This window comes from Chelonoidis abingdonii, chromosome 7 (assembly GCF_003597395.2).
Source record: "Chelonoidis abingdonii isolate Lonesome George chromosome 7, CheloAbing_2.0, whole genome shotgun sequence".
Classification (NCBI taxonomy): domain Eukaryota; kingdom Metazoa; phylum Chordata; order Testudines; family Testudinidae; genus Chelonoidis; species Chelonoidis abingdonii.
The window spans coordinates 67821608-67841162 of NC_133775.1; positions in this window are offsets into that span (position 1 = coordinate 67821608).

Here is a 19555-nt window from a genome sequence, read left to right on the forward strand (position 1 = left end):
TGGCAAAGCTGCAGGTATAACAGCCACTTGTGTGGTCTAAAACTGCTCCACCTCCGTCCTCCTTTTTCTCCCCACTCCTGTGATGGGCAGGACACAATGGCCCACCAGTGGGGTGAGGTGAGGGATGGCCCTGATGAGAGATAAAGAAGAGCCTGGAGATGGAGCAACAATGCCAGAGAGGACTGAGGGTTATGCATAGAGTAAGGTACCATCTTGCCCCAAGACCATGAACTCTTTGGGGCAGGGACAGGTGCTTGCTATGTAATATGCAGCACCTGGGGGCGGGGGCGAGAGGACAACCATGATTGGGGTCTTCTTTGGAACTGAGATTTCCTGGAGGAAGATTTCCACCACGTGCATGTAGTATAAGTGAGCTTGCCAAGTGGCAATGACTCGTCTTGGGTATGGCTAGAGCTGGGATTTTTTGTGTGTGAAAAACGTGTCACATTTTTCAGGGTCAGAAACCTGAAGCATTTCACCCAGCTCATTACAGCTACAATTGAATCACTTCTCTTCTCATTCCACACCACACATCCCTAGTCTCATGCTCCACCCAAGCCTCTGAAAGAGCTTGTCCATTTGGAAGGGCTTCTGGTCTGTGTCTTGATGCCAGATCCTCAGCAGGAGCTAGGACAACTTATATCAGCTGAGGAGGTGCCCCGGGAGCCAGTAATGTGTCTCCAAAGGGACAAACCTTTTTAAGGATGTATATGGGGTTTATCACATGGGAAACTCTGCTGGGAGCCTCTTGCTAAAAGACTGGCAATGTGTAATTAACATGTCTTGTCTTCACTGGCTAATCTGATATCATACCCAACAGCTGGAGTTTTTGGGTACTGGAGCCAAACTCTCAGTACTCTATAAAATGAGACTTTTGGACTGATTAATTCCTGTTGTGTTCTACAAATTCTCCTCTAGATTAGATGAGTTTCATGCCAGTCACCAGCACCTGTCTCACTGTACACCCACCCCTGGACATGGCTTGCAGCATCACAGCAGGAATGTGCTAGGAAATCATTCCTGAATTAGTTCTGAAATAGCTGAAGTGCTTGTTACTGCCAGTATGTGCTGTCTTTACATCTAACTGATGTTTAAGGTGTGTCCAATGGCTGGTTTATCACCACTAGCTGAACAAGAGTCACTCTGAGCAGTCACTTAGCATTCATCTGATATTTGCACTGACTCCATTCCCGAAAAGGGCAGGATGTGCATCTCTGACAGAACAGACAATCTTTTGTGATTTAAGAAACTCTTTTTATTCTCTGCCTTTGAGTTGTAACCTTTCAATTGCACACTTCAGAGTGGCACAAGCTAAAACTAACTGTGAGCTCTATTAGAATGCATCTTGGTCTCCCCAGGGAATTGTGGCAGCCGCATTGTGTGTGCTGGGATGTGTAAAAGTTGACCAGCTAAAGCTTTGGAGAACTACCAGCAGGGCACATTTCTACACCTGCTCCTGAGAAGGATAGGCTAGATGTAACCTAAGGTCGTTGCCAACTCTAATAGCTCTGGGTTGATGAAAGCAGTATAAGGGATGGGAGGGGTCATTATAAAAAGCCCTGATGTGCTCATTCATTACAGAAAATTGGCATGTGGGCTGGTTGAGTAGGCTGGTAGCAACTTGCTGTGCTCCTAGGACTGATGTTGGGATCTCATCTTTCTTCCCACAAGCCAGCTGGAGCAATGGCACAACCACAAGAATGCCTAGGATTGCTCAACTGCAGCCAGAGCCTGTCCCATGCAGTGCTTTTGAGACCAGGCTGGTGGCTGACATGTGAGATTTTGAAGAGCTGGGATGGAAGCCTACCATGTTCTTTCAGGAGTGGGGCAGGTGGAATTGTTACCAACCCATAGGATGCAGCTCAACCCTCTGTGCCTCCCTTTAACATATGGGGCTCAGAATCACCCATGAACAATGCCAGAGGTATCCACTTGCCCAATAAACTCATCTGGACTGTAGGACACAGCAGCAGGATAGAGCGTGAACTCAACACATTGAAGCAACCAGCACACCTTACTGGGGTTGATTGTTTTGCTGCTGAAATGCAGCAGGAAGATTACCATTTGGGAGACCCAGTTACACCAGTGGTTCCCCAAACAGCTAAAGCGCTGCTGCTTCTTGCAGCAGACACGGGATATTCAGCATGTTCCTGATGTAGCTCCATCAGCATTTATGAAATTCTCTGGGGGAAGTTCTCTGGCCCGTGTTATGCAGGGAGGTCAGGCTAGAGCATAGTGATCTCTTCGCTGTGTCCTCAGTGTCATGGCTTTGCAGCACGTCTCCATTGTTTTGTTCCACTCTGCAGAGCAGAAGGATCCTGTGACCAGTGAACCAAACACTCCCCCAGATCCATAACCTCAGGGAACCTCTCCCCCATCTCTCCATCCAATCACTCTCTTCCTTAGCCTGTGAAAACACTCCCATTGGCCGGCAGGTGTGATCACTTGGGCCCCTGCTCTCCCACTACAGGGCACAGGTAACTCCCATTGACATCACTGGGCCTTTACAAGGGGAGACTCAGGCATCAGAGCCCCACTCACCCACCAATCCTTACAGCTGGAGATAAGTGCAGCAGGAGCCAACTGCAAACACACCAGCCCTGTGTCCTGCAGTCCAGGGGACAGGGAGCGAGCGAATTCAGGAAGGCTGGCCCTAGGATCAGGGCAAAGCAGAGCTGACTGTCACAGGCCCCTTTGCATGAAGCAGGTCCAGCACCCCTGTGCTAGAACATGTGCTCCCAGTTCAGCGGGCAGTGTGGCACCTAGGGCTATAAAGACCCAGGCTGTGAATAAAGCAGGGCACTGCTCAGGGAGCAGGGGCAGCAGGGAGTTTCCTAGGAAAAGCTGCCAGAGTCCCATGGGAGGAGAGGAAGTGGGAACCTACTGCCAGGGAGGAAAACACCTCCAGGAAGAAAGCCATGGGAGGTGGTGCTGAGCTAAAAGCATAGCAGAATTCTGCCATAGGCCCTAAAGCAGGAGAGACGAAAGGGCGAAGTCCCCTGGGTGGGCTGAGGAACTGGTTGGTTGGTATTGTCCATGGATGGAAAATATTCCTGTTCCTGGAAAGAGATTCTGGGTGTGGGACTGACTCCTGTATGAAAATTTGCCAACTTTCTGGAGGGAATGCTCTCAATGGGAGACAAGGAGTAAATACCAGAAAAACTTGAGTTGAAGCTGCTGGAGTCAGTAGTAACAGACTCTTTCCCTCAACATTTGATTCTCCAAACATCATGAATTCTTGTGTCATTTCTAAACACTCTGGGCCCAAATCTCAAACTTTTAATTGCATCGAGGAGTGCTTGCCAAAGTCCATGGGATTGATTGCAATGGTAAAGGCTCCTTGGTGTGGATAAGAGAGAAAATAGGGTCCAGTGCTGAAAGCCTTAGCCTGGCGTCTGGAAAACCTGGGTTCAGTACATGAATTCTGTTCTATGCTGCACACAACCCTCCGGTGTGACCAGGGCCAGTGTAAGGATATTTTGCGCCCTAGGCAAAACTTCCATCTTGCGCCCCCGCACCCAAAAAAAATCACATACCTTATACACAATACACTGTCACAGAGTAACATGTTATAATTTAGAATTTATGTTTCCGCGCTTTAAGTTTAGCAAATTTAGAAACAAGTTCCTCCAAGTCAATGCTGTGAGCAATGTCATGTTCAAGTGACAAGGTAGATAGCCCAACAAGTCTTTGTTGCAACATTGATGTTCGCATGTATGTTTTTATCAACTTGAGCTTCGAGAAGCTTTGCTTACTACTGGCCACAGAAACTGGGGGAGTCAAGAGGATGCAAAGAGCAATAACTGTGTTAGGGACACTATCTGTCAGCTGGGGGTCAGGGCTGTGGGGGGTCAGGGCTGTGGGGAGGATGGGGTCATGGGGTTTCCAGCTCAGAGGGACTGGGCTCAGAGCTGGGGGTCAGGGCTGTGGGGGGAATGGGGTGAGGGGGTTTCCAGCTCAGAGGGACTGAGCTTGGCGCTGGGGGTCAGGACTGTGGGGGGGATGGGGTTGAGGAGGTTTCCAGCTCAGAGGGACTGGGCTTGGAGCTGGGGGTCAGGGCTGTAGGGGGGAAGGGGTCGGGGGGTGCCTGGGGGCACTGGAGAAGCTCAGCTCTGCAGGCTGCTGTTCTCTCCAGCCATCCAGGCACAAGGGGAGCAGGAACAGGGACCAGCCAAGGACCAAGGGGGCAGGAGCACAGGCACCTGAGGCCAAGCTGTGGGGAAGCACTTACTTACCTTGCCCATCGCATGAGCATCAGGGTCCTCTTTCTTCCTCCGCTCCACCAGACCACTGCTGAGGCTCTTTTCTTCTCCGTGCCCCTTGCTGGGGCTGATGTGGAGGCTGAGCCAGGGGGCAGCCCCCGCTTTCCTCCAGAAGCCCTGGTGTCATGCTGCCCTGGCAGGGCTCCTGCCACGTGCCCTAAGCAGAGCTGCGCAGCTCTGCCCAGCCGCCAGTGCCCCTGCCAGCAATGAGAAAAATGGCATAGGCTGGAGCCCCTGCTCTGGGAAAGAGAGGGATTCTGAGCCTCTGCCTGCAGCCCAGGGATTCCCCTGGGTCAGCGCGCCACGGGCAGCCCGAACCTCTGGGCTGTCACAGCGGTGCCCTGACCCAGGGGGGCCCCTGGGCTGCCGGCTGCCACAGCGGCGCACTGATCCGGGTGGCCCCCTGGGCTGCTGGCTGCCACGGCGGCGCGTTGACCTGGGGGGGCCCTGGGCTGCTGGCTGCCACGGTGGCGCGCTGAACCGGGGGAGTCCCTGGGATGCCGGCTGCCGCCGTGGTGCCCTGACCCAGGGGATGCCCTGGGCTGCCGGCAGCCGCTGCTGCCAGCAGCTCAGACTCCCTCTCTGTCCCAGCAGCAGCGGCTGCTCAACCATTTAAAAAAAAAATTGGGGGGCACCACTTTTTGGCACCCCCAAATCTTGGCGCCCTAGGCAACTGCCTAGTCCGCCTAAAGGGTTGCACCGGCCCTGGGTGTGACCTTGAGCAAGTTACTTAGCCTCACAGTGCCTCATCTGTAAACTGTTACTAATAACACTTCCCTGCTTCCCAGGGGTGGTGTGCAGATGCTGTGGTAATGGGGGATCATACAGAGATAGTGTACAGAGGGGGACCTACCAGAGATAGTGAAGGCAGCAGAATCAAGGACTGCAGTCCTATGCTAGTACATTTTGTATTACCCAGGGAGTGAGTCTGGGTCTGGAAACTATTCGTTTATATAATGCTGAAACGAAATATTGGTGGGTCAGAATTTTAAGGTGTGGAACCTGAGGTGGGTTGGAACATCTCAGCCTTGCCACCTCTGATCTGGCTCACAAAATATAGGCCCAACCAAACAGGATTTGCCTTACAAACATGCTGCTGTAAAGTGGGAGAGCTGCATGACGTCAATGACAGCTCACACCAGGCAGTGAAATGTTTCAAGGTACCTTTGAGCTGCTCAGGTGGAATACCATCTGGTCCAGCAGCACATATGCTCCATGACTTTTGGACGGCCTTTCATACTTCCTTGAGTAATGGAGGATCAGTGTCTGTCACCAGTGCAGCCATGTGGTTTGTCAGGTCACATTGCTCTGGACAGTCATCAGCAGAACGTGATTTCCATCTGTGCAGAAGCAGGTAAAGCATTCTTGTTTGTGATGGGGATGTTAGAAGGCTGTTTATGGCTGCCACCCAGGTGTGTGTTTTGTAGACACGGCACAGATTGTTGACTTTAGACTATCCTCTGCTTTGTTGGCCAGGGAGTTGATGCAGATCATACAGTCATGTTTTGCCATGGCCTGAAAAATGGCTTTCCAGTTTACATTTTTGGACATCTCCCTGCTTGTGTGCTTCTGCCTTTCTCACTAATATATCAAAGGCCTCTTCAGAAAACCACAGTTTTGTTCATGATCATCTGATGCCCAATTGTTCCAGCAGTGGCATGTGATACAGCATTATGTATACTACTCCACATGATCGCCACGTCATCCGAGAGCGTATCAAAGTTATGCATGTCATCTTTGATAGCCTGGGTGTATCTTATGGCTTCAGCAGGAACCTCAGAGAGATGCTGGCCATTGTATTGTTGGTGGATGTCTGGCTTGTGAAGAGTTGGAAGTCGCAGTGACAACTATGGTGACCAGATAGAAAGTGTGAAAAATCAGGACGGGGTGGGGTGGGGGGTAATGGGCACCAATATAAGAAAAAGCCCCGAATATCAGGACTGTCTTTATAAAATCAGGACATCTGGTCACCCTAGTGACAGCTGAGTGACAACTAAAGTGTTGTAGCCGTGTTGGTCCCAGGATATGAAAGATAGAGGGTGGGACAGGTCCTGTCTTTTATTGGACGGATTTCTGTTGGTGTGAGAGACAAGCTTTTGAGCTTTGGAGCTCTTCTTTACCGGTGCTTCTGTGCTGCTGCAGACTGGGTGAGATTGCACTAAGGAGTGATTTCTGGTGAGGATGTGGTCAGTTTCCTTCATGGCATGCCTATTGTTTGAAACCCAGGTCCAGTGATGGTGCCTAAACCAGGAGCCCATAACAGACAAGTCCTCGATGGCACACAATGCCCTAAGCTGGGTGATGGGGTCATTTGGGGAACCTGAACCAAAGGGACCAATCACGGTTTTATACCCTCCCTGCCACACAAATTGGTTCTTTCGAAATGTAATATTAGGAATGTATTTCATGTAGTTTTTGCTGTCTCAGTGCAATTTAGCCAGCACCACGTGACCAGAAAGCTGTCTGCTCACAAGTGCCCCATGCAGTTTGATGAGTGGGACTGAAGCAAGAAGATCAGGTTTCAGGAGGAACTTAGTTCAGTGTGTCACCATGGGGGAATGCAAGCTGGGCCCTGGTTGCTGGCACATAAAATTGTACAGGATCAGCATATAACATTGGTTGCTCAGCATGCTTAATAGAGATCTCTTTCTAACAGCTGTGCCTGCCCACTGCCTCATTTATTGCTAATGAAACATTCAGGAACCTTTGATCTCAGCAATATTGTGCAGCTCTTCTTTCGTTGTGTCTTAGGTCCTGATCCTCATTAATTGGCCATCTCTATTGTGAAATACTTTTGTACTATATTGTGTTCCTTAAAAATTACAATAAAATGAGTTTATAAAGAGATTTTATATGTGATGGTAGAATGACTGGGTCTCTAAAAACATGCACAGAATCAAGTTCCAGCATGGGGGATGGTACCCCCCTATTCAGTTCTGTCTTATGGAGAGACAATAATGATTTGAAGCTTTTTATGTTGATCTAGCTCTGAGTACTTCCATGACTCAGTTGCTCTCTCACTATCATATCATGTCAGATCCTCTAGAACCTTTGTAATTGTTCCTTCCCTCCTTTAATCTTTCTGCTAGTTTTTTCCAGTATTGTCCTATCCACATCAGTCATGTGCAGTTTATAAAGAGGCTTTTTCTGGGAGCAATAGGCTTGTGATACAGCACAATGGGATGTAACAACTGCCCAAGTGTGCTTTCTGCACCATTACCCAACAGTGAAGTGGCACCATCCCAACAAGAGAAGTTCTTCTGCTTATATTCAGGGCCAGACGATCAGCTATTGATGAACAGGAACATATTTCAACAGCCAGGACAGCAGTCTCTTTCTGCTTTCCATCCTGCAGATTTTATATTGCAGTCTCTTAATTAGCCGCTGATTTGTATTCCTGTTTCCAAGACTCAACACATCCTTTGCGTGGCTTAATCACAGATGAATTATCCACACTAGTTGTCCAGATAGCAAACACATCAGACAATGAAAATCCTGGAGCTAGAGCTAATGAGGAGCTATAAAATACAGGCAAATAAAACATCCTACCTCTGGGTTGTTCAAGTTAGGCAAGGAAAGCTCCAAAGCTGGGAAAAGGGGGGGGGGGTCGAGAGACAAAGGTGGTGTCAGTTTCATTCTCTGACTGAATATAGCTGCAGGGTGACAGTATTGTACTGACGGCTGGTGGAACTCATTGTGAATGGGCTCAGACATCCTGGGCCCTGTTAGCTAGGAAAGCGATCTTTTGTAAAATGGATGCTACACCCTGGTCAGGTGGTCGGTAGCATAGGTGCCGACTCCATCAGTGCTCTGTGGCTGGAGCAGCCATGGGGAAAAATTGGTGGGTGCTCTGCACCCAGCAGCAGCTCCCCGCCCAGCTAACCTCCGCTCCGCCTCCTCCCCTGAGCATGCCATGTGCCTGCTTTCCCCCCCTAGCTCCCAGCACTTGCACTGTGAAACAGCTGTTTTGCATGGCTGGGAGGGAGTGGGGAGGAGGGAGAATGTGGCATGCTCAGGGAAGAGGCAGGGCCGGGCCAGGGATTTGGGGAAGGGGTTGGCATGGGGGTGGGGCAAGGAGGGAGTCGGGGCGAGGCCAGCGGCAGGGGGGCACGAGCACCCACTAGCACCAGGGAAAGTTGGTGACTATGGTCAGTAGTATATTCCTACTGCTATACCCATATTAGTCAAGCATGGAATTTCTATCCATAGAGATTCTATGAGACAGTTTGATACATTTAACATTTTTACTTTATTTGACTCTATGCTTTTTTTCACATATAGTGCCACTCCCCTACCAGCACGCCCTACTCAGCCATTCTGATATATTTTGTATCCTGGTGTTACCGCATCCTATTGATTATCCTCATTTCACCAAGTTTCTGTGATGCTTGTTATATCAATATCGTCATGTAAAGCCAGGCACTCTAGTTGACCCATCTTAGTATTGAGATTTCCAGCATTTGTATATAAGGACCTGTACATTTGGTCAATATGCAGTTGCTTGCCTTAATGTGATATTTAAATGGGACTTGTTTATGTTTAACTGTTCCTCACTAGCTCCTACCTGTACTTTACCAACTTCTTTCCTCTCCTGTTTACTAGCATATAGAGTTCTTCCTTTAATAAATTCATTCCTAAGGGATGTCTCCCCTCGAAATGTGTGCTCTTCCGCACCTGCTGACTTTCCCCCAACCCTGACTTCAAAAAATTCTCTACAACCTTTTAAATTTTACATGCCAGCAATCTGGTTCTGTTTTGGTTTATGTGGAGCCCATCCTTCCTGTCTAGGCCCCTTCTTTCCCCAAAGGTTCCCCAGTTCCTATTAAACCTAAACTCTTCCTCCTATCATCTCATCCATGCATTGAGACCCTGAAGTTCTGCCTGTCTTCTTGGGCCTGTACACAGAACTGGAAGCATTTCAGCAAATGCTATCACAGAGGTCCTGGACTTGAATCTCTCACCTAGAAACCTAAATTTGGCCTCCAGGACCTCTCTCTTTACTTTCTCTATGTCAGTTGTACCTTCACGTACCACAACCACCAGCTCCTCCCCAGCACTGTGCATAAGTCTGTCTAGATGTCTCACAAGATCCACAACCTTCACATCCAGCAGGCAATTCACCATGCGGTTGTCCCAGTCACCACAAACCCAACTATCTATATTTCTAATAATTAAATCCCCGATTATGACTACCTGGCTCTTTCTAGTAACTGGGGTTCCCTCCCCAGGACTCTCCAGGTAGAGTCTCCCTTTTCTTAGGGACTGACCCACCTGGATAGGAGACGTCCTACCAGCTGACAGTTCTACCCTACGGTCACCTTCTTTACTCCTCCATCCCTGGCATGCCCTTTCCAACTCACATTTCCATTCTCCATCACAGAGGTCTCTGGTTTTCCCTTTGGAAAATCTGGTCCCGTAGAAACAAGGGTGCCAAGATGAGCCTTATTTGTCTCGCATGTTCTGTTTATATTTTTATTTTTCATGAAAAAAGTCCAAACCACATCCCATAGTGCAACATCCCCTAAAACATATTGATATATTAACTTTGAAGCAATATCCATATACTCTGCAAGCAGTGAACTAAACAATATACAGGAATATATTTACCAATGAAATGAAATTTATCTATGTGTCCCATGTTGCTTTAAATGTCTCTGGATGTCCTCTAAGTTCATGGCTAATACAATCAAACAGGATACCTGCATCCATATATTTGATCCCATCTGACAATGGAGGCACTGAGTCCTGTGTCCAGTATCTTATTATGCGTGTTCTTGCTACTGATAATGCTAGTCCCATATATTTTCTTTGCTATCTAGTCATTGCGACATCTTCTACATTATTTGAAATGCAAACATCTGGATGAAATGAACCTATGGCTTTCAGCTAACCTTGTATTGACCTGATAACTTCTGACCTTTCTGCATTTCTCAGCCACATGTACAAAATCCGCTGTATATCCAATACAATGTTCCCAATATTCATTTGTTTTGAAGAGATCTATAATCTGAGCTGCAAATCAAATAATGTCATCCTGTGTTTAAAATTTATTGATACAAATTTAACCTGCTCATAGATCAACTTCCAGTCTTACTCTAAATAATCTGGATTTAATTCTCCATTCCACCTTTCTACTGACCTTTTCAAATCGCTCTCATGACTCCCAATCACAAGAGGAAATAAATTAGAAACTCTCTGAGATCTTGCTGAAGTATTAATCATTTCACTTTCCAAAATGTTCAGTTGAGGCTCTTCTAGTTGATTTCCCAGAAGTGTGGTGAAGTAATGTCTTATCAAGGAATAGCATGACTTTTCTGAAGGGGTTTCTAACATTGTTATACATTATACTCTTCTTTCCATAGCTCGCACTGCTGTGAGTTGTGTCAACAACTGATAGAAATGTTTGTGTGGGACTTATCAGTCATACTGCCATCCATCACCACAGTATCTGAGTGATATCCACATTAAATCAGGGGCACTAGCAAAGTCCCTAGTGAACTTAGGTGGCGGCACTTGGCACTTTGCCATAGACTTCAGTACTTCTGTAGGTTCATCCAGAATAACATAAATTGTTGGCCCAGGGAACAAGAAGTGGACCTGTAACATCAAACCTAAAGTGTTATGCCTGTTATGTAAAGCCTCCACTCAAATGCGATTGTAAGATCTGTAACTTGTATCATTAAGTTCTGCAACCTTGTTGCAGATTTTGTAACTTCAGTTATTGTTAGCATAGCCTTTTAAGTTAACAAACCTCGATGCCAACTCTGCCCACATATCTACACCAGTGACACCATCACAGGACCTAACCAGATTAGCCACACCATCACCGGTTCATTCACCTACACGTCCACCAATGTAATATACACCATCATATGCCAGCAATGCCCCTCTGCTATGTACATTGGCCAAACTGAACAGTCTCTACAGAAAAGGATAAATGGACAACCAATCAGACTTAGATAACTGCGCTAGAACGAAAAACCGTAGGGAGAGAGCTTCAAACTCACCTGGCACACAAATAGCAGATCTTAGGTGCATCCTGCAGCAAAGAACTTCAGAGACCAGACTTCAAAAAGAGAAACTGCTGAGCTTCAGTTCATCAGCAAATTTGAATAATCAGCCTCAGGACTTAACAAAGACTGTGAATGGCTTGCCAACTACAGAACCGTTTCTCCTCCCTTGGTTTCACCTCTACTGCTAGACAGGCCTCATCCTCCCTGACTGAACTAACCTCATTATCTCTAGCTTGCTTCTTGCTTGCATATATGTACCTGCCCTGGAATTTCCACTACATGCATCTGACGAAGTGGGTATCCATGAAAGCTATGCTCCAAGATGTCTGTTAGTCTATAGGTGCCACAGGATTTTTTGCTGCTTTTTTTTTTGTAACCTTTGCAAGCTCTGTAACCTTTTCAATTACCCAGTTGTATGAACTTCCCAAGTCAGTGTATCCAATCATACAATCAGAGAGTGTGACAAAGGAGTTGAATAAGGGAGTGTATGTGGACGTCGGCTGGAGATAACTAGAGGAGCAGGTGTGTCTAATACAGGGATCAGCAACCTTCAGAAGTGGTTGCCAAGTCTTCATTTTTCATCTAATTTAAGGTTTTGTGTGCCAGTAACACATTTATTCATTTTAGAAAGTCTCTTCTGTAGGACTATAAACTTATGTATATGTAAATGTAACAATTTTCAAGTGTTTAGAAGCTTCATTTAAATTCAATTAAAATGCTGATCTTATGCTGCCAGCCTGCTCAGCTCGCTGCCAGCTCTGGTTCTGTTCACCTTAGGCGCAGCAGCGGCTGAGTGGGGCCTGGCGGGATGCTGGTGTGCAAGGGCCAGCAGTGGGACCCCAACTGGGGGGGCGGGTTCAGGGGTCAGGCAAGGGCTGGGTGGGGGGTAGGGGAGAAGGCTGCTATGGGGGTTCAGGGTCAGGGCAGAGGCTGGGGGTGTGGAGATGCAGGCAGCAGCTGGTGTGTATGGGGGTTCAGGGGTCAGGGCAGAGGGATGGGGGCTGTGGGGGTGCAGGGCAGAAGGCTGGGTGTGGGGGGCTCAGGGGTCAAGGCAGAGGGCTGGGGTGTGTGGGGGATGCACGGCAGAAGGCTGGGTGTGTGGAGGGGGGTTCAGGGGTCAGGGCAGAGGGCTGGAGTGCTCAGCTCATGGGCATGCTCCCAGCCCCTTGCCCTGAGTGGCTCATGGCATGGGGCTGAAAGGGATATGCCCTGTTCCACCCCCTTCCCCAAGGCCCCATCCCTATCTCTTCTCTGCCTCCTCTACAGAGCAGTGAGCACGCTGCCGCTCTTCCCCCTCCCCCTTGCAAGGGCCATCAGCTGATTGGTGCAGGGAAGGAGAGGAGGAGGGGCAGGAAAGCAGCACCCTGGGGGAAGAAGAGGGGAAGGGGAGAAGCTTGGCTGCCGCAGGACCAAGCTTCTGCCTCCTGCCTCCACAGGAGAGAGTGGTGACCAGAGGAGGCTGAGTGGGGCTGGGGGCTGGGGGCCGGGACCGCGTCAGGCAGCAGCGTGCCACTCAAAATTGGCTCGCGTGCCATAGGTTGCCGACCCCTGGTCTAATATAATCTGCCCTGAGAAGGCAATCACGGAGTGCTGTAATGAAAAGAAGAACCTGGTGTGCATGAAAGGAACTGGTCTGGGAACGCTTCTCGGTGACAGACACAGAAAGGAAACTCAGTCTACGTGACAGGAGCTGCCCAGTTCCAAAATAAGAGGAAGAAGGCATGCACACAAGCCCCTGCTTCTTGACCTGCTCAGCAGCCTAAATTCATGACTGCAGATAGACACACCAGATCTACCACGCTTTGGCTTCTCAGCCTCCATGCTGTCTCTGGTAACTCTCCTCCTGTGTAAGTGTGTGGGTGCATGAGGGTATGAATGCAGTGTATGTGTGCGTGTAGGAAAAAGCTCCATCTCTTTTCTATCTGACCTAACAATGGCATTGTAGTAACACTAATACAAGTGTGACTCTGGGTTGGTTGTTAGGGGAACAGAGGTAACAATGCCTGCCTTGTGTTCCTCACATTTACAGTTGATCTCACTGAGATGGTCACATTTTCAGGGACATTCCTGAGTTCTGAAATGATCCACTTCAGGAGAACCCTCCACCTTATTCCCCACATCCTTTCTCATCCTGGTGGTTTGGCTCCATTGGAATTCCACAGCTGCAGATTGTCAGTTCACCTGATTTAACACAAGTGCAGAGGGAAGGTGTCTCATGTACTTGTGGGTATTTTATGGTCCATATCCAAGACAGGGAGAAGTCCTTAGTTCACCTTACACAAAAACAGGCAAACCAAATGAGAATGAAGCCACTATTGCACTTTAGAAGAACAAATTTCTCTTCAAGGTAGCTTGTGATCTGTTACATAAACAGAATGACACCAGATCTCAATCATATTTGTGCTTCAGTAGTAACCATGTTTATATTGTGCTTTTCATTTTCTCTATAACAAACAAGAAGGTCAAATAACACTAGTCTACAATTTTTGAGAAGTCGTCTGCTTCAGAGATAAAATGTGGTACTTATTATGTATTTTGATGTGCTGAATTCAAATATGATAATTAAAACAACTGATTGGCTACTGTTTCTAAGATATTTAAGTTTTTACATTTTATGTCTATGTATATTGTGTAGATAGTAGAGTTTTAATCATAAATTGTAAACCTAGGTCTTTTCATGTGTTTATGGTTGCTTTACATGATAATATTTCACCTGTCCTGTTTATGTAACACTTTAAAAATCAGCAAAAGGGTTATATAAATAAAATTTATTATGAAACAAAAGGCAAAAAACTATTATGTACATAGTTTAGTCCTATTCAGTGTCTACTCGGCGCTTCTTGGCTTGTCTCTTGTATTCATTAAATGGAGCATCTCTTGTCACTGTCCAGCAATAGTCTGCAAGCACTGATGGGCTCCATTTGCCCTGATAGCGTTTCTCCATTGTTGCAATGTCCTGGTGAAATCGCTCGCTGTGCTCGTCGCTCACTGCTCCGCAGTTCGGTGGAAAAAAATCTAGATGAGAGTGCAAAAAATGTATCTTTAGTGACATGTTGCAACCAAGGCTTTTGTATGCCTTGAGGAGGTTTTCCACCAACAACCTGTAGTTGTCTGCCTTGTTGTTTCCGAGAAAATTTATTGCCACTAACTGGAAGGCTTTCCATGCCGTCTTTTCCTTGCCACGCAGTGCATGGTCAAATGCATCATCTCGAAGAAGTTCACGAATCTGAGGACCAACAAAGACACCTTCCTTTATCTTAGCTTCACTTAACATTGGAAATTTTCCACGGAGGTACTTGAAAGCTGCTTGTGTTTTGTCAATGGCCTTGACAAAGTTCTTCATCAGACCCAGCTTGATGTGTAAGGGTGGTAACAAAATCTTCCTTGATTCAACAAGTGGTGGATGCTGAACACTTTTCCTCCCAGGCTCCAATGACTGTCGGAGTGGCCAATCTTTCTTGATGTAGTGGGAATCTCTTGCACGACTATCCCATTCGCAGAGAAAACAGCAGTACTTTGTGTATCCAGTCTACAGACCAAGCAAGAGAGCAACAACCTTCAAATCGCCACAAAGCTGCCACTGATGTAGGTCATAGTTTATGCACCTCAAAAGTTGTTTCATGTTGTCATAGGTTTCCTTCATATGGACTGCATGACCAACTGGAATTGATGGCAAAACATTGCCATTATGCAGCAAAACAGCTTTAAGACTCGTCTTCGATGAATCAATGAACAGTCTCCACTCATCTGGATCGTGAACGATGTTGAGGGCTGCCATCACACCATCGATGTTGTTGCAGGCTACAAGATCACCTTCCATGAAGAAGAATGGGACAAGATCCTTTTGACGGTCACGGAACATGGAAACCCTAACATCACCTGCCAGGAGATTCCACTGCTGTAGTCTGGAGCCCAACAGCTAGACTAGAGCCGATCAACAATTTTAAGCATCATTTTTGTTCTCAGTGACCCAGAATTAGTAAAGTTTGACTACATTTATTTCAGAAGCATTTTGGCTGTAGAGCAGTGTAATCATAGAACCAGAGGGTTAGAAGGGACCACAAAGGTCAGCTAGTCTAACCCCTTGCCAGAATGCAGGATTTGTTGTGTCTAAACCATCCAAGACAGATGGCTATGCAGCCTCCTTTTGAAAACCTCCAGTGAAGGAGCTTCCACAACTTCCCTAGGCAGTCTGTTCCATTGTTCTGCTGCTCTTACAGTTAGGAAGTTTTTCCTGAGATTTAATCTAAATCTGCTTTGCTGTAGTTTGTCATGTCCTCTGTACCAAGAGAGAACATTTTTTCTCCATCTTTTTTATGGATGCCAAGCTGTGGGGCACACCTGGAGGAACGTTTGGGAGGTGGTATGGCAGTGCCTGGGCCAGCCCCGAACGGGAGAGGCAGGGAGGGAGTGCTACCTAGCCATGTTCTGCCCCCAACTCCACTCCGGCCCTGCCCCCAGCCCCACCTCCAGCTCTGGCCCTGGCATTGGTCCCTAGCTGCAGCCCTGTTCCCAGCCCTGGCTGCAGTTCCACTTTGGACCCAGGCTGTGGATCCTGGCCACAGCCCCAGCCTCATCTCCTGGCCCCAGCCATGGCACTGCTCCCGGTCACGACTCCTGACTGTGACTCCACTCCTGGCCACAGCTCCACTCCTGGTCCCAGCTCCCAACCGTGGCTCTGAACCCGCTACTGGCCGCAGCTTCCAACCATGCCCCTGGAGGGAATGGACGCGGACAGGTTCCATTATGGGTAAAAGGGGAGGGTGCTACAGAAAAAAATTGAGGATCATTGATTTAGTCTCTATGCTGATTTATTTTTGTAAGTCACCATTGTGATTCAGGGCACCAGGTGATCGGGAATTGTATATTGGGGCCGTTGAGCGAGCTGAAGAATTAGCATCTGTCACTGTTCCTCACTGAGGTGTAGCTAGTGCAGGCTCAGAGTACAGCTATGCAAAATTTGTAATTTCCAGCCTGTGGACAATTCCAGTATTTCTCTTCATACCAAATTGGGCCAAAAATTGGAATTTTGAATTTTTTTGGTCAATGGAGACTTCAGAAAATATCGATTCTGAAATATTGAATCAGTTCAACATGAAGCTGGCTTTTTCCATTGTGATGCATTGCCTTTTGGGAGTTGTGGTTCCGGAGCCTGATGCCGCCATGTTCCCCTATGGGCCAGGCTTCCTGGCTGGACTACCTCTCTCATGAAGAAGCCAGAGTCATGTGACTCCCATGATGCCCCATGTAGCTTGGTCAATGGGAAATAAACATTTCATTATGGCAGAGGTGGCTTAAGATTTATTGGGGCCCTGGGCATAAAGAACATTTGGGACCCTCACACCCTGGAGGCCCTGGACTACTTTTTAACATGGATGTAGTAGCCTTGGGCAGGTGTGATGTGGCATCAAATAGAGTACTGGCAAATCTGTCTGGAACGATGCAGGAACCCTTGCTTCACTGAGTTTGCAGACTAGTGCAGGATGCAGCATGATACTGAACTCTGAAGAATAGTCCTGCATAATGGAATTGTCTGTCTTAAAAAAAAAAATCCTAGGCAATTCCATACAGAATTAAAAGAAAAGTGAATCACTCACACAGCAGTAACTGCCAGGATTAAGGTAGCATGGGACAGTCTGGTCTTTCTGAGCAGGCTGTAAGGAGCTGGGTGCAGTAGAGAACCTCTTGTCTTGAGTCAATGACCATTCACCATGGTCACTTAGCAGAGGTTGCTTACACAAGCACATTAGTCCCAGTGATAACTTCTCGTAAAGACGTGGTTCTGATTCCATGAGGAGAAGTGTAATGGTCTCAGTCTGGGCAGTCATACTTAGAAAAAAAAATCCACCTGTAGTCAGAGCTATGTACCTTTAATTCCCCTTAGCTTTAAGAATAAGCAAATAAAATATTAAACTGAAATGACAAGTCCAATGAAAAGGTTCTTCTCCTAGAACAAGGCTGTGTGCATTTCTCCCCATTGTATAGAGCATCTCTGAATCTCACTAAGTGGGAAATGAAACGGAATAATGAAATGAGTTAGGATCTTAATAGCACATTTGATTAGCAGAACTCCCTCCTTCAGGCACTTTCTGGTTTGTGTTAATAGGCCCTGTAGGGGACAGCAGGCTAAATGATCCTATTAGGGGAGAAGAGCTGATGAAGGCGGTTTGTGATTGCCAAACACAATAGAAGTGTTAACACAAAGAGCTGGTCTGTGTGCTCATGTTACCAGTTTAACGGAAGGATTTTGTTAACTCCTGAGATAAGCTACACCAGCGACTCAGAGCTGTGCCTAGCTACATCAGCACAGCCTCCTATTGTCAATGCAGCTGATGCCAACAGCAAGGTTTTTTTTCTGTCAGTGTAGGAATATCACCTCCCCAGACAACATAAGAGTCTTGTGTCAGCATAGCTGTGTCTACAGTGGGGTTTTTGTCAGCAGTGCTGTGTCAGTCAGAGGCATGTTTTTTCACCCAGCTGATGCAGCTATGCTGATATGATGTTTAAGTGTAGACCAAGCCTCAGAAAGTTTTGAGGCAATGGTTATTGATGGAGGCACCGATTACGGTTCTATAGATAATTGTAATTGAGTTTTGCATTTAAAACAGGAATTCAAACTGTTTTTGTTATGTATTAAAAAATAGAGTGTATTTTCCCAAGTTATAGCGCATACTCTTGGAGCATAAAATGAATATTTTGAGAATTTACAAGTGAATCTGTTGATTAATTTGAGTTTAGATTAATAAATACTAGGCCCTTTAAGAAATTTAGCACCTTGTCCTGGATCTCTTTTTGTCCTGAATTATCTTAATATTGAAATAATGCAGACTCCTCAAACGTCTCATATAGCTTAAATTCATTGAACTTTTGTGCATAGGCTGTATTTGAAGACAATATTTTAGCATTAGCAGTATTTTTTGCCATTATTTTGCATAACTGACAGTTTCTGTTTCAGTTGAGGCTAAAGTCTAAAGTCCTGGTCCACAGAATTCCATAAAGACATGCCCTGTTTCAAAATGGATGCCATCTCCTTTTGTTCTCAGTGTGACAGAAGCCACAGGCTGTCCTTACAAAGATGGTTCCTCTGGCCATTCACCTTCTCCTTTCTACTTCCTGACAGAAAAGGACACAAATTACTGGAAGAAAATATCAAATTGCTGCTGGTAGTCTGCAGATAGCACAAAGATGGGTGGAGTGGTGAAGAATAGTGACAAGACAGCTATACAGAACAATCTGAATGGCTTGGTAAACTGGCCTCATTTCGATAAAATGTATTTACTACAACCAAATGCTACATCATAGTTTAGCAACAAGGAATGCAGGTTACACTTACTTGATGTAGGACTGTATTTTGGAAAACAGTTACACACTGAAGAGGCATGGTGGGTAACCAACTGAACATGAACTCCCAGTGCAGTGCTGCAAGTGAGAATGTGAATGCAATTGCAGGGTGTATATACAGGTGAATAGGGAGTTGGAAAGTGATATTACCCATGTATACGGCATTGGTGAGACTCATGCTTGAATTCTGTGTCCATTTCTGGTGTTAACAGTTTAAAAAAGATGTCGTGGATTGGAAAAAGTTCTGAAAATGGCCACAAGAATGATTTGAGGCCTGCAAAACCTGCCTCTCAGTGCAGTGAGAAGCTAATGAAGCTTGAGTTATTTATCTAAGCCAAGACTGATTAAGAGGTAACTTGATCAGAGTTAGAAGTACCGACATGAGAAGTAGTTTTCTGATAGTAGAGGGCTCTTTAATGTTGCGTACTAAGCTAGAACAAAAGCCAGTGGCTGGAAATTGAAGCTAGACAAATTCAAGGCCTAAATTTAAGGCCTGAAGAGACCAGTGTGGTCATGTGGTCTGACTTCCTCTGTAACACAGGCCACAGAGTTAAACCTACTAACTCCTACAATGAATTCATAACTTCTGGTTGAGCTAGAGCAGGTCTCTTAGAAAGGGATACTCTTTTGATTTAAAGATTTTAAATTATGTAGAATCCACCACATCCTGAGGTAAGTTGTTCCAATGGTTAATTACCCCTAATGGTTAAAAACTTGCCCCTTATTTCCAGATTAATAGAATCATAGAATATCAGGATTGGAAGGGACCTCAGGAGGTCATCTAGTCCAACCCCCTGCTCAAAGCAGGACCAATTCTCAACTAAATCATCCCAGCCAGGGCTTTGTCAAACCTGATCTTAAAAACCTCTAAGGAAGGAGATTCCACCACCTCCCTAGGTAACCCATTCCAGTGCTTCACCACCCTCCTAGTGAAAAAGT